We start from the raw sequence: 14,120 nt of genomic DNA, 5'->3' as shown, positions 1-14,120 counted from the left end.
AGACGCCGCGTGGCGACTACAATCACTTGCACGCCGTATCACTCTTCTGCAATGGAATACGCCGGGTTTTTCCAACGCGCGCCTGTATTCGATTGACCCAAATTTGCAACTTCGTTTGCCATCGGGGCTCTCAAGACGCGATGCAGCTTTACTGTGCCGCATGTGGTTGGGCGTGGCATTTACGAATGCGTATTCGTGTCTCATTGGAATGGCCAGCAGTGCGGCATGCAACATTTGCGCCTGCGAGGAGACGCTTGAACACATTCTATGCCACTGCCCATCATACCACGCTCAACGACGTAGTATGGAAGCCAAGCTCTGTCACCTGGACTCAAGACCGCTGACAGAAAAGAAGATCTTGGGACCTTGGCCTACGGTCTCGCATACGCGCAAGGCCACGAAAGCCCTCTTGTGCTTCTTGAGGACCACCGGACTTCACGAGCGCCTGTGAACTAACAGCGCGAGTTCGTGTTGTGTAGTTCATCCATCCCTTTCTTACTCTTCTTCTTTCTTCTTTACCCTTTCTTTTCTATTATTTCCCCTTCCCCCACCCCAAGTGCAGGGTAGCCAACCGAGCCAAAGCTTGGTTAACCTCCCTGCCTTTCCTCTTCGTATCTCTCTCTCTCTGGAAGCGGACTAGGCACGTCTGATTCTATTTAGGGTGATGGACCTGTATTGTGGACTTTTGTCCAGTGATTCGGATGCACTGTTAACCCCTACCAGCGACGAAATTGACTCACGGATTTGATTGTGTTAATGTTTCCCGATGTAGTTTATCTTTTCATCTCATTGAGTACCCTCATTTTGTTTATGCCTGTAAAATATTTTCATTGGTAATTCTAACTATGTCTTTTATGATTTCTATGCTCTCTAAGTCCCCAACGATCTCCGGTTTGGCTTTACTTGGGTTGGTATATTTAACAGGGGGCACTCCCGTAGGCCATTCGGTTCGCAGCGCACTATAGCGGTTGCGTGGAATCCTACGACTTCCGAGATTGCTGTTTGCACGCCGGGGAATCGTGAAACAGTAATCTAGTAGTATGGTAAATTACACGATTTCTGAGGTTACTTGTCTAAAACACGTTGTCGGGCTAGTTGGTTAGCATTCATGATAGAGTGAGTAAGCGCGACTTGACGGGGACATAGAAAAAAAAACAGACAAGAATACAGCGCTACTTTCAAGTGAGATTTTTATTTTCGCACGTACCGATCAATATACGCCGAGCGAGCGGAAATAACGCAACAAAAAATCAACACCCAGTCGGGCATATCGCTGAGCCGAACACGTGTACAGGGCAAGATGAAGATCCAAGACAGAGCAATAAAATGTTTTTTGCCGCGACAAAGCAAGATAATGCAACTCTTTCTGAGGAAGTGAGAGGGAAGGTTGGCTAACGCACATTTCTTATAATCTGGCAATCTGGTAGGCCTCAGCAATTTCTCTTGTCGTCTATACTATGGGCTTTATACACGACAGAATTGTTTTCAAACAAGGGGATGCAGTCACAATCTCGGCAACGAATGCCCAAATGACCTGAGATTACTTTTGTGAGGTCATAATGATGCTCTTTTAGTCTCTGGTTATTACATCGACCGGTCTGACTAACATATTTCATTTCACTGTTACTGTTACGCGACGGCCAGTCCAAGAAGCCATAATCCCAATTTATCTTTTTTTGTTTCTTATTTTACTTAACCTGTTGCTTTGCATGGATGCATCGAGTGCTTTCATGCAAGTGAACCCACAACCGCCGAGGTTTACATTTTTCGACTGCGTGCGCGCGACACTCCCAAATATTACAAGCATTGATCAGAAACAAGATGATTTATTGGGCGTGTAGTGTGCTCCAAAGGAACGTGCACATTGTGACTACGGTGATTCGGAGTGGACAACGTACTGGCATGCTTCCTCGGTGTCCTGAGGTTCCTCCCGCAGCACGTGAGACAGCGCTAGTTACTTGCCATAGTAAACAATATAATAATAATTTTTGGGGTCTTACGTCCCAAAACCACGATATGATTATGAGAGACGCCGTGGTGGAGGGCTTCAGAAACTTCGACCACCTGGGGCCCCGTAGTAACTAACCACCGACGGCATCACCTAAGAAGAACAAAATTTCTTGATCGTGGCTTATCTCCCAGCTGTGTCAACGTGTTTTTCACCGCAAATTGGCAGTGTCAATTTGCATTGCTCCTGTGCAAAAAAAAAAGAAAAAGAAAAAAAAGAAACTGTCGACTGCAGTTGCCGAAGAAATCACTAGAAAAGCACGAAAAAAAACTTTTTTTTTTTCAAATTCCGATCTAAGAAAACGTACGGAACTGGGCTACCATACATGTCGCACTCCGACTAGGAAAAACGAAAAAAATTGTGATCACCTTGGCTGACACAGAAGTGCTGTTCCGCTTTCAGTGGTGTTCTTAAATACACGCCTACGTAATGCTCTCAACAACGTCCTTCAATCTGCAAACACTACAGATGACGACGGCAAACATTAAGCTTACTTGCGTGCCCACAAGCAACTCCTTTCACACAAACGCAGCGATCTCAAGCAGCGGTAACGTTTTATTAATACTAAAAATACTAAAAGCCAGACTTTACGACCCTGATTTCATGCAAAGAAATAAGTTAACAACGCTGAAAAGCCCTTGTCTAGATGCGCTATTGTTTTTTTTTATTCGGAAAGTTGCCTCTTAGACATGACATAGTTCAAAACAAAGCAAAAAAATGTCGCGTCACACGTGAACGAACAAGTTTCTTACGTGCATAGTCTAGTAACGATAGGTGCAACTGTCCATGTATCCAACTTCATCATTTCAGAGCAACCATCGCCGTCCGGGTCGCCCTCCTGACTTGCGAAGACGCGCTTGCTGTGGTTTCTGGCATAACGGCAGAAGGTGCTTCACGTTCACTGCTGTGATAGAAATATCGCAAAAGGTACAGAACGACCCATACGCTTCGCGGTAGTGCTGCGACCAGTGGACGGTCACTGTCGGTATAAACGCACTCTAACGCAAAGTCTCCGAATCGCCACCTACACCTACAGCAGGTAAGCCCACCAGGAAAGTTGGAACCACACGAAGTTACGAGTACTCGTGGGGTACGTCCGAGACATTCCTTTTAGCAAAGCTTTGCTTTGGACTAGTCGGCTATGCATACTTATGTAAACATGGCGCCAAGCAGACGACGAAGCGGCAAACCATCCATATCATTACTGGATAAAGAAGCGTCTTTTTTGGTCCGTCATTGGTCCATTATATGATACTATCCTACAAAAGATGTGAGCATGTACATGTACGATTTTTTGATGTTTTGATGATGATGCGCATGTTCCGATGGCGTGGTCGCTTATATATGCTTTGTTCGGCAACAAATATTTGGCGCCCGTCCTGTCTACACTGTCTTTTTTGCCCTCGTCTACTTCGCGCCTGCATGTTTGCATAAGTACATTCCTTACGGCTCGTTCACACTGGGGAATCCGCCGGCCACAGCGACCGGAATGCTCCTGTCGCCGAAACACAGTGTCGTTCGCACTGCACGCGCACCGCGCCGCCGGATAGCCATATTGCGCCATCTGTCGAGTAAGCCATCAACCACGGGTGAGCGCGGGATGGATTCGCAGTTGCCCGGATGTTCTCATGATGTTGTCGCGGCTCGCAACTACGCCATGCAATTTTGCGGGTCTTCAGCGCTGCTTTAAACGACCATGCTCGTTTCAACGCTCTTTGCGACTAGGGCGCGCAAGGCAGCCACATCGCAATGCTTGAACTGGTGCTAGCTGCATCAGAAACAAAGCCACATAGACAGCAGTACTCGTACGTACCGTCAGTCCAAGCTCGTTGCCAATTTTATTCCACAAATCGTCCTTCAGTAAACTGTCCTTGTGCTTCGGGTGGCGTTTGTCGTAAAGCACGAGGTAGTTCCGCACCATTTCGATTAGCAATTCCGCTATGTGGATGTTTTTCGACTGCGACGGGACGAGCGTGTCGGCCTTGGCCGCCATGTTTTCAAGTTCCGCGGCGAGCGGATCCGGCGGCGGTTGCCGCAAAAATCGGTCCGGGAGCGATCGGCGCGGAGAGGGTCGATTCGGCGAATCTCGCCGCCGCCGAACCGGATTCTGCGGCTCTCCGGTCGCCGGAATGCTCAGTGTGAACGAGCCTTTATATCACAGCAGTTTTCCGCAGAAGTCTTCAGGATACTGCGGTAGTGGGCGCGCTACGGTGGCCGAGCGTCTGGAAGAGCCCGCCTCTAACAGATCAGATACTAGATTCTTTTAGCAAGTTACGGAAATACGGTACGGTACTAACGTGCCGCTTCTCCTTTATCGCTCGTTGTGCTTTAGCCGCTCCCATTTCCAGTGACAGTGTACCCCCCGAACGACAGGTTCCTCGTTAAAAAAGCGTATGCTGAGAGGCAACAATGAGGCGTGACAACCCCAGAGCAATTAAAAAAAACGCATTTGTGGTGTTGGGGAGCCTTCACTGGAGTTAGGAGCGGCAAAAGCACAACGAGCGAGAAAGGATGAGCGGTACGGTAATACCGTACCGTATTTGCGTACTGTATTTCCGCAACTTGCTAAAAGACACACATGCGAACCATTCGATACGTATCGGTGTACAGTCGAACCCGACTATATCAATTTCGGGTAAATCAAATTATCCTTTATGTCGCACTATTTTCGAACACGGCAATCCTTTAACGGCAATGCGTAGGAAAATCTGTGGCTATATCGAACAAAAATAGCCAGAACACTTGATATTTCGTACATCGGGCAACGCGAGACGCCCCAAGAGATTGGCTTTCCTTCACAAATATTTGACTTTTCCTCGCGGAAGGGAGAGAGAGAGAGATAATAATCTTTAATGAAAATCCCGGAAAGGTAGCCTGGTTTGTCGCCTGGCTTGCTACTCCAGGTGTCGGGTGATGACTATGGTATATACAATGATCACATACACACAAATAGTACTTACAGTCACAAACGCACATATATACACAAAATAGTCATTAACAAACATTGGTTAAGTCGAGTGCTCCTCAAGAACACCAACAGCGCTTTTGTGTTGCGCATCGCACAACCGCTGTCTTGCCACGGGGCGAGAAGCTGCCGCAGCTCCAAGCTCGAGCCCCGTTGTAAACGAAGTGCTGCCTTCAGAATCTGTCGTTCGGCATCGTAACGGAAACAGTCGCAGAGTATGTGCTTTAAGTCTTGCCGAGTATTACATGTGGTGCCCGTGGGCGAGTACAACTGCCTGACCTTGCGCCTGAAGTGTTTCGTGTAGGCAACGTCGAGTCTCAGCCGGTGAATGCACGTTTCATTTTGCCTGGTTAGTCCTTGTGGCATATAAAAGCTACAGGTCGGGTCTATTCTTTGCAGTGGTCCGTACTGGCTATTTGCATCGCACCATTCCAGATTCCGCGCGAACGCAGATACCAAAGTCGCTGCGTCTTTTCTGGAAAAAGGGATGTCGATTTTCTCAAATGCCGCGTCATGTGCAGCTCTGGCAGCGGTGTCAGCACAAACATTCCCTTCTATGCCGCAGTGAGCTGGTGGCCACTGCAGTACAACATCGTGGTGTAGTCCGTGAGCATTATTCTTTCCCGCGTGCATTTGGGAGAGCGACCTGTGTAATTAGGAGGGCGCCACGCAGAGCGAGTAGAAACTACCGCTTGTCATCATGTGCTTTTCCCCGTGATTCCTCGTCATTGCTCCGCCGGCCGGTCGAGAGACGTCGCCGTTCGCTTCTCCGCTCGTTTTGTTAACGTGATGGGCGCCGCAAGACAGAATAAACTGCTGTTCTTCGCAAGAAGCTTTACGTCGCCGCTGCGTGCAACATCACAAGAAGCACTCTAAAAATGATATCGAAAGCAAAACCGACATTGGGGCCATGGCAGACAACGCTGCCGGCGCCCGACGATTAGTAACAGCTGCGTATGTAGATTTGGAGGCGGTAGATACCACATTTCCTCGCTTATATCCCGCCCCTGCATATAACCCCGCATCTCCAACTACACACCATGAAAAAATACAAAATTAAAAAAAAAGAAAAAAGATGCGTGTATCGCCGTAAAGCCATCTTCCTTACATTATGGTGAAGCAGTGCCCTGAAGCCAACTTGCGAACTAAAATTCGCATCGAAAATACAATAATTTCATTAAACGTTATATATCGAATTATCCGACCTGTCGAACTAATTCCCTTTCCTTCGCGAGTTCGACATGTGCGGGTTCGACTGTATCAACATTTCTTACCAGCTGATGGATGGCATCTGAAAACGCCGTGGACCGGGCTGCGAGGATGTCGTGAATTGCTTCCGTGCAGCCGAAGGCGGATGACGAGCTTCGACCGCCGTTTTAATAAAACCAATTAATGAGTTAAGCCCGTCCCGTACAGCAGCGAGTTCAGCGAGATATGACGGTGGCTCATTGGATATACACACTGGCATACGTGTCCTGATCCTTCAGGTAGAATGCGAGTGATTATTGGTCAAGAGCCAGCTCATAAAAGAATCACGTGCTACGTGACGCCAGCTGGCAAAAAAGAGCGCTCCACACTCGCCGTCATGGCTAATAGCGGCGCTCGTTAACACTTCCAGGTTCACATGCACAGAAATATCCTATTAAAGTGGTCAGAACCCATTTCATGATCCACAAGTGCGCTTCCCTGCTCTGCATATTCGCCCAGCTAATGGCGGCGCCTGTCGTGCTTCAAGTGGAGACGCGAGGTCCTCGTTGTACGTGCTATAGGGCATGCTATTATGCGTGTTTATTTCAAGAAAGGCGGGTCTGCATTTTCCACGTCATACCGCAAGCAAACTACGCTTGAACGCGCTGTTTGCAGTGACTAGCCGCCATTAGTTGGGCAAACTGCATAGCAGGAAAGCTAGCTTTACAATTATCAAATGGGTAGAGCATCTGACGCGTTATCCGTAGGTTCGTTCTGTACCGGCGGCAAGTTGTCTTTTCGTCCCCTTTAATTTTTGTAGCGTTAGCTACACTTGCCTAGCCGGAGCCGATTTCGCGTCGACGGTCATGAGCCGTGCTGCGCATGCGCGAGGATCAGTGATGTCACACAGCTGGGTCACCGGAGCTGCCTACTCACGCGCTCTCCGACACCACCGCGCGGCTCGCCGCTGCTGGTCTGCGCGTTCGGGAGGAGTGGCGTCGTAGGCGCGGCAGACACACAGGCGCCGGCGCGCGCGCAGACTCCGCCACCGCCGCGCGCGGCTCGCCGCTGCTGGTCTGCGCCGCATTCGAGAGGAGTGACGTCGTAGCCATAGACAGTGTGGCGCCGGCGCGCGCGCAGCTATTCGCCTTCGCTGTGCAGTTGCCGTCTGACACTGCGCTGGGGCCGCTTGATAGCGCCTCCGACTGGCGTTTGCAGGCGGGTAACGCCATGGAGAAGGAGAGCGCAAATGCTGCTCGACGGCGCAGAAGAGGCGAGAAGCTTATCTCATCGGATCCCGAAGTAGTTGCCTGGCAATTAGCGGTTCAGCGTACGAAGAATGAACAGAAGAAGGCTAATAATCCTAGACAATCTGGAAAGCTAAGAATAATCAGCTGAACCTTTGCTGACGCTACGTATATCCTAGCATAGCCGAGCTAAGCCACTGCAATTTTTTTACATTTATATAACAATTACTGCACTATACAGTTGAAGGCTATACAAATAATCTCCCCTATACTTTCCTTGGCTGCTTTGTCTGTTGCTCTCATAAGGTTGTGTATAACAAAGAAAACGAGCCCTTGATCGATTCCCCTTCTTTCATAGCATCCACGATAGCAATTATAATATAATAATTGTTTTGGGTTTTACATCGCAAAACTACGGTATGACAATGACAGACGCCGTAGTGGGGAGCTGCGGAAATTTTGACCAACCTGAGTTTGTTAACGTGCACCTAAACCTAAGTACACGGGTGTTTTTTGCATTTCGCCCCCATCGAAATGCGGCCGCCGTGGCCTGGAATCGAAACCGCGCCCTCGAGCTTAGCAACGCGACACCCTGCGTGCTAAGCTACCATGGCGGGTAATAGAAATTCTCGCGCGTGCGCAGCTTTCAAGTTTTCTATTTTTCTTTTCTTATGCATGAGCAACGATAAAGAACACGGAAACCATCTGCGTAAGAAGCACACGCTAACTTCAATGTGGACCCAGTTCGCTTTTGCTCGCGTCGGGGTAACGGGGTAGTATCTAGCTGTGTCAAATACAGAAAGATTAACTCTTGTGCAAAATAAAACAAAATTTCGGTCTTACGAAGAAATAGCGAGAGCGTAGCACAGGGAGAACCTTGGACAACCCATGATGGTTGAGTTATCGCAGCGCCAGATTGCCCTCTAGTTACAATATTACGAAACTTTATGCGTCACACACTTCGCGCGCCTTCTAGACTCAATGAAACTTCTCAGTACTCAATATTCAATGTTTGGTTCCCGTAGAGTGTGAATGCAACCAAGGCATTCTTGTCTCGAAATATGTTAATTATCCGTGAACAGACAACCTCCAAACACATGTCGTTGGTACAGCTATACTGTGGGAACGTGAAGACGGTACAGCCGCAGGTCTTTCGTTTTTTGTTTTTGTTTTTTCGTGCGTTAAGAGCCCTCTGCGCAAGGTGAAACGATGACGTTGCTGAATTTCAACTACCGAATGTAGGTTTATGTAGTATCTCTCATAGCCTACCAACCTCATCGCACCTTCTTACGAGGACCCTTGAAATGAGTTTGAAAGTCGAACGAAGTCATCCATTGAGCCAAAGTATCGCGAGTGCCAAAAGGTTTTATTGTTGTGCCCAATAGAGCTTATCACGCGTTCTGAAGCCGTAGCGGTCGCCTCGGTGTGAACTTGACCCTGATGCCTCCGAACACCGATCGAGGATGAAGAATGGGTTGCGGAGCAAGCAGGAGTCTGTCCCGGTGGTCGAGGGACGTTATGCGGAAGTGTCTGAGCACTGTGGCCACTATGACCTTCTCTTCTGTCATGGCAAACTTCTGACCTGTGGGGAAAAAAAGTGAAATATTTTAACACGAAAGTGTTTTATGCCGGGGTCCACGAAGACTTTCATGACGTATTTCCGTGAATGAACGCCATCAAAAGACAAAGAAAAAAAAAACTTAACAAAAAGTACCGTTGACAGCAGTCGAACCCATGACCTCTCGGTCCGCGATGATGGCTGCCGGGCGCTTAGCCCACTGAGCTACCACCAAACACACAACGGAGGCTACATGAGCGTGCCTTTTATCTTTCACGCTTTCCTCTCACAGTGCTGGATGGGTGGATGCTACCAGCGTCCCATTTATAATGGGGTGGTGACATGTGTGCCACCAGGCCCTAAAAAAACAAAAACAAAAACGCGCCGTTGCTGCGACCGTCCCATTCTGCGCGTTTCCAATAGAAGTCGTTTAACACACCGCGAGGTGGTGTCTTTAGCCCAAGCCTCGCTCATAGCATCCATCCATATCGAAAAACAGCTCTCCGACGCTCGCCTGGCTGTCGCACCGCGTTCCCCGCTCGTCCTGTGAGAATTAACTACCAGGCTAGAGGGAAGACACGACGCGCATAGCGTTTCTATTCGCGTTTCACGACGCTTTGAAGGAGTGCATATTGAGTATCAGTGCTTATTATGTGCTTGTTGATTCAATATTTGCGGTGTCCATATGCGGTGTCCACGTATGTGTTAAGAACTTCAGCTACCGCAAGGGTTAAATCATGATTATTGGCGTTAGTCGTCGGTACGGAGATGTGCCGCTAGGCGTCAACGTGAGTGCGTCCACGTCAGGCGGTGTTACATCTGCGAAAAAAAAAATAGACATTATACAAGCTCTGGTATACCAATGCACTATAAGCAATCAACTACTTCTGTGACGACACGTTTCACTTTCGTGTCATACCGATTCCTATGACAGAGGGATCAACCATCTTTTTTTCACATCAAGCGGTCATACGAAAGCACGCAAACCTCCTTCAATTTCTATTCTGGCAACCGATATGTTAGAGATAGTGTTAGAGTAAGTGAACTTAATGGTGCAAAGGCTCCTTAGGCTCTATTGCTCCAGTCACAGGGTGATAATGTTTAACCAGGAAATGCAGCATGCGCTGAAGTACACGAAGTCTTATCTTAAAGAATCTGTTTCGTCTAAAGAGTTTATGGCGTCAGCCAGAGGTACCAGTGGATCATATCCTAAAAGTAACAATGGTTAATTGGTATGCGTAACTTATCAAATACGGCGAAGTATTTATGTATTTCGGTATGTGGAAATGCAACCAAAATGTGCATTACTGTTGACGGTTCATGGCATTCATTGCATGTTGGTGGTCCCTTCTCCGTAAATAATAATTCGATATGATGTGAGTGTTATTATCACTATTGTTACATTTTATTGGCGCAAGGGTATGTAAATTCAAAGCGCGTTAGGGGAAATCTTATAATTTTGCAGAATTCTAAGTCTAAACCAACCGTTTCAACTAAAGGCTCTGTATAGGCGTACGTGTAAAGTATGCAAAATATAACAGAGTGCATCGATTCTAAAATAATTACTAAAATAAATATAGGGTCATAAATGCATTTGCTTCAAGCGCACGTGTTAAATTATTATGGAGATATTAGAGATATTGGATATATTCCATAAGTTGAGCAGTTTCGCGTCAAGGACGAAGCAATGAAAGTGACAGAAACAAATTCCACTGTTACATGAAGTAAGGCTATGGCAGCTAACTCCTTTAGCGTCTGAACTGACCTAACTCAACAAAACGCTGGCGTAGGAAAACGCGGCCGCTGCATCGAGCGAAGCGACCTTCGTGCTGTCCATGGCTTCAACGCAAACTTTGCGATGAGAACACACCTACAAACGTCTAAGCCGTCTGCTGATCCCTGTCAAGATACGGCGTGCGTGACCGCGGGCGACCACGCCCGGCCGGTCAAGGTATGCAGTTCCTGCCGAAACCACGGAGCCTCCCCGCCTCAGGGACCCTCCATGCGCCTTTCGCGCGACGCAGACAGCCGGCGCTTTTCCTCTCGCACGCTTTCACTCGCACATAGATCTTACGACGCGCGGGGAGATGTTATCAATTTGGGCTTTATACGCAACCTCACGGTGACGCCTACAACAAAAATGCGCCTGGAGCGTCCACATAATTGCTATCGCAATAAAAGAAGCGCGACAAATCTTTCTATCTATTAATTTAAACTACTTATAGGTGTCATTCATGTTATGAAAATAGCCACCAACTTGCTTTCGCCATACGAAAAACGCAGTGCTGCAATATCATTGTGTTTGTATTTTCCCTTTATTAGCACGTGATTTGCACACGTTTATAAGGGTCCACGTAACGGTACCGTGTCCTGTTAGAAGAAGAATGAAATAATAGAGCGGAAAGGAGAGGCCACCTTCTTGAGAAACGGGTAACCACAACACCAAGCGCCAGGTCGGGGTACCTCTCCCCATCATAAAAACAGGAGGGTGCCCGGCGGCACTGGGAATCGAACCCAAGAGTCTTTTTGCAAGTTACGGAAATACGGTACGCAAATACGGTAAGGCAGTAGGGTAGCGCTCCTCCTTTCTCGCTCGTTGTGCTTAAGCCACTCCAAGTTCCAGTGACAGTGCTTCCCTCGAACGATAGTTTCCTCGTTAACAATGCGTAGGCTGACAGGCAACAATGAGGCGTGAAAACCTCACACTAACTTTTGAAAAAGATCTTGTGGTGTTGGGATACTTTACTGGAGTTAGGAGCTGCAAAAACACAACGAGCGAGAAAGGAGGAGCGCTACCCTACTGCCTTACCGTATTCGCGCACCTTATTTCCGTAACTAGCCAAAAGACTCATTGGAGGCGGACGCTCCAACCGCTTGACCACCACTGCTACCTCTGCGCAGCTGCCCGCCGTCGCAGCCCCTCGCCCTCTACACCAGGGACAACGACCCTAGAGCACTGCACGGGCCGGATTTTACGGCCCGGGCCCGCTTTATGAAGCCCGAGCCCAGCCCGGGTCCGTGGTTCCAAGCCCGAGCCCGGCCCGGGCCCGGGCGTACTTGACCGTACCCAGCCCGAGCCCGGCCCGGGCCCGTCGTTCCAAGCCCGGGCCCGGCCCGGGCCCGGGCGTTTATTACTAAACTAATCCAGGGCGCGCTTGTTCATGACCAGGCCCGACCCGGGCCCGCTAGAGGATATTAGTTGTTGATGATGATTATTAATGATGCCGTGCGCTTTGTAGCGGGCGATCGGACGGAAAATCCGGTGTGCATGCATCGAAATGTTGCTTTGCCCACGGGGGTAGCTCAGCGGTTAAGCTGTTTCGCTGTTAAGTCCTAGGACGCGGGTGCGATTACCGCGGCCACGGCGGCCGCAATTTGGTGGGGGCGAAATGGAAGAACACTCGTGTATATACTTATCTTTAGGTGCACGTTAGAGAACTCGGGGTGGTCGAAATTGATCCGGTGCCACACGGCGTGCTTCGTAATCATATCGTGGTTTTGGCACGTAATACCAAGGAATATAAATGAAATGTATCGTATGTGTCAACCTCGAATAAAAGACCGAAATCTTTATGCCTCCCATGGGAACAACCGCGATCTGGCCCATTGTTAGTGCTGTTAATATATATATATATATATATATATATATATATATATATATATATATATATATATATATATATATATATATATATATACGTGTCACTTCAGCTTGGCACAGTATACCTTGGACCATGGAATGCATAACATTCGCGTGTGCTCGAAGGCCCGACTTACGCCTTTTAATGAGCGGGTCCGAGTGCGGCCCGGCCCGGGCCCGCACTTTCAAGCCCGAGCCCAGCCCGGGCCCGCCGGAAAACGCTTCGGACGGCCCGGCCCGCGGGCCGTGCCGGGCCCGGGCTTTCGGGCCGGCCCGGGCCCGTGCAGTGCTCTAAACGACCCGCCTGCGAATGCAGTCTCACCCTCCACCTTCCACTGCTGCAGATGATTTAGAGGTGTCAGAGGTTCGATTGCCGATCGATCAGTCAGTGATCAGCCAGGGATATGTTCTACCAGGGAGCAGCAGTACAAGAAGCTCTGCCGTTATGAAAGCCAGGCGAGGTGGGCAAAGAAAACCTCGCTTTAAAAAACGTTCTTAGGCTGGAGTTGTCCGTAAGAGCCAATGCCAGCCAATTATGGTGCTGGAAAGACTATTAGCGAAGGCTACTGACTGAAATATTTTGCTTAGTGGCACAATTCGGTGCTTACCAACACAGTTTCTTGGACCGGCGGAGAAAGGAAGAAAGGCGTACGGATGCCTGCCCTTAGAGTTCTCCGGCAGAAACCTATCTGGGTCAAATACGTTCGGATCTGGAAAGTAAGTCGGGTCCTTGTGCAACATTTGGCCAAGAATGACGCATGTGCACCCTTTTGGTACAATATATTTTCCTGTTGACAAAAAGAAATCGTATAAATAATCAATACTCAGTGAGGCAGTGCCATGCTTTTTTTTTTTTCACAGAAACTGTCTATAATGCGTATTTCAAGCATCCCAATAACCCCGAATTTCGTTAAAAAAACCAAATGTGGTCGAGGTGAAGCCTATAATAAGTACCAAGAAAATGCCTCGATATGAGTGGTTATCTTGATATCGTGACCTATATAAGTAAACACTGCCTTGTATTTGTTGTTATAGCGGCTAATTGATCACCAAGAATGAATTAGGCCGCTTGAAGAGAGGTTGCTGAACCATACAAAAACCGGCCTGTCTTGTTGGAAGCACTGTGGTGTACATGCGCAAATACAAATATAGACACACACACAGATTTCCACAAGAGCTAAAACTCTACACTGTCAACCTTAATGAAATTCCTTTAAACTATTCAGTCCACGGTATATATCGCAATTTACAAATCGTAGCAGGGGAGATAGCAAGCGTATCTCCTTTAATGAGGATTGAAGATGACAACAGTTTTGAGATAACCATTCCTAAATTATGCGACAAGATACTGCGGCGTTGTAGTCATTAGAGAGTGTTCTTGTGTAAGGAGCGTTTCGTTACACAAGTCACGGGAGTGCCTTTCTACCGAAAGTTTCACGTGGCTTACCACGAAACTGACGCTACATAGTTTTAAGTTTCTTTACAAAGGGGATCGCCTTCAAAACACAAGTACT

This window comes from Rhipicephalus sanguineus, chromosome 1 (assembly GCF_013339695.2).
Source record: "Rhipicephalus sanguineus isolate Rsan-2018 chromosome 1, BIME_Rsan_1.4, whole genome shotgun sequence".
Classification (NCBI taxonomy): domain Eukaryota; kingdom Metazoa; phylum Arthropoda; class Arachnida; order Ixodida; family Ixodidae; genus Rhipicephalus; species Rhipicephalus sanguineus.
The sequence above is the reverse complement of the archived record's forward strand: the minus strand, read 5'-3'. Positions refer to the sequence as shown.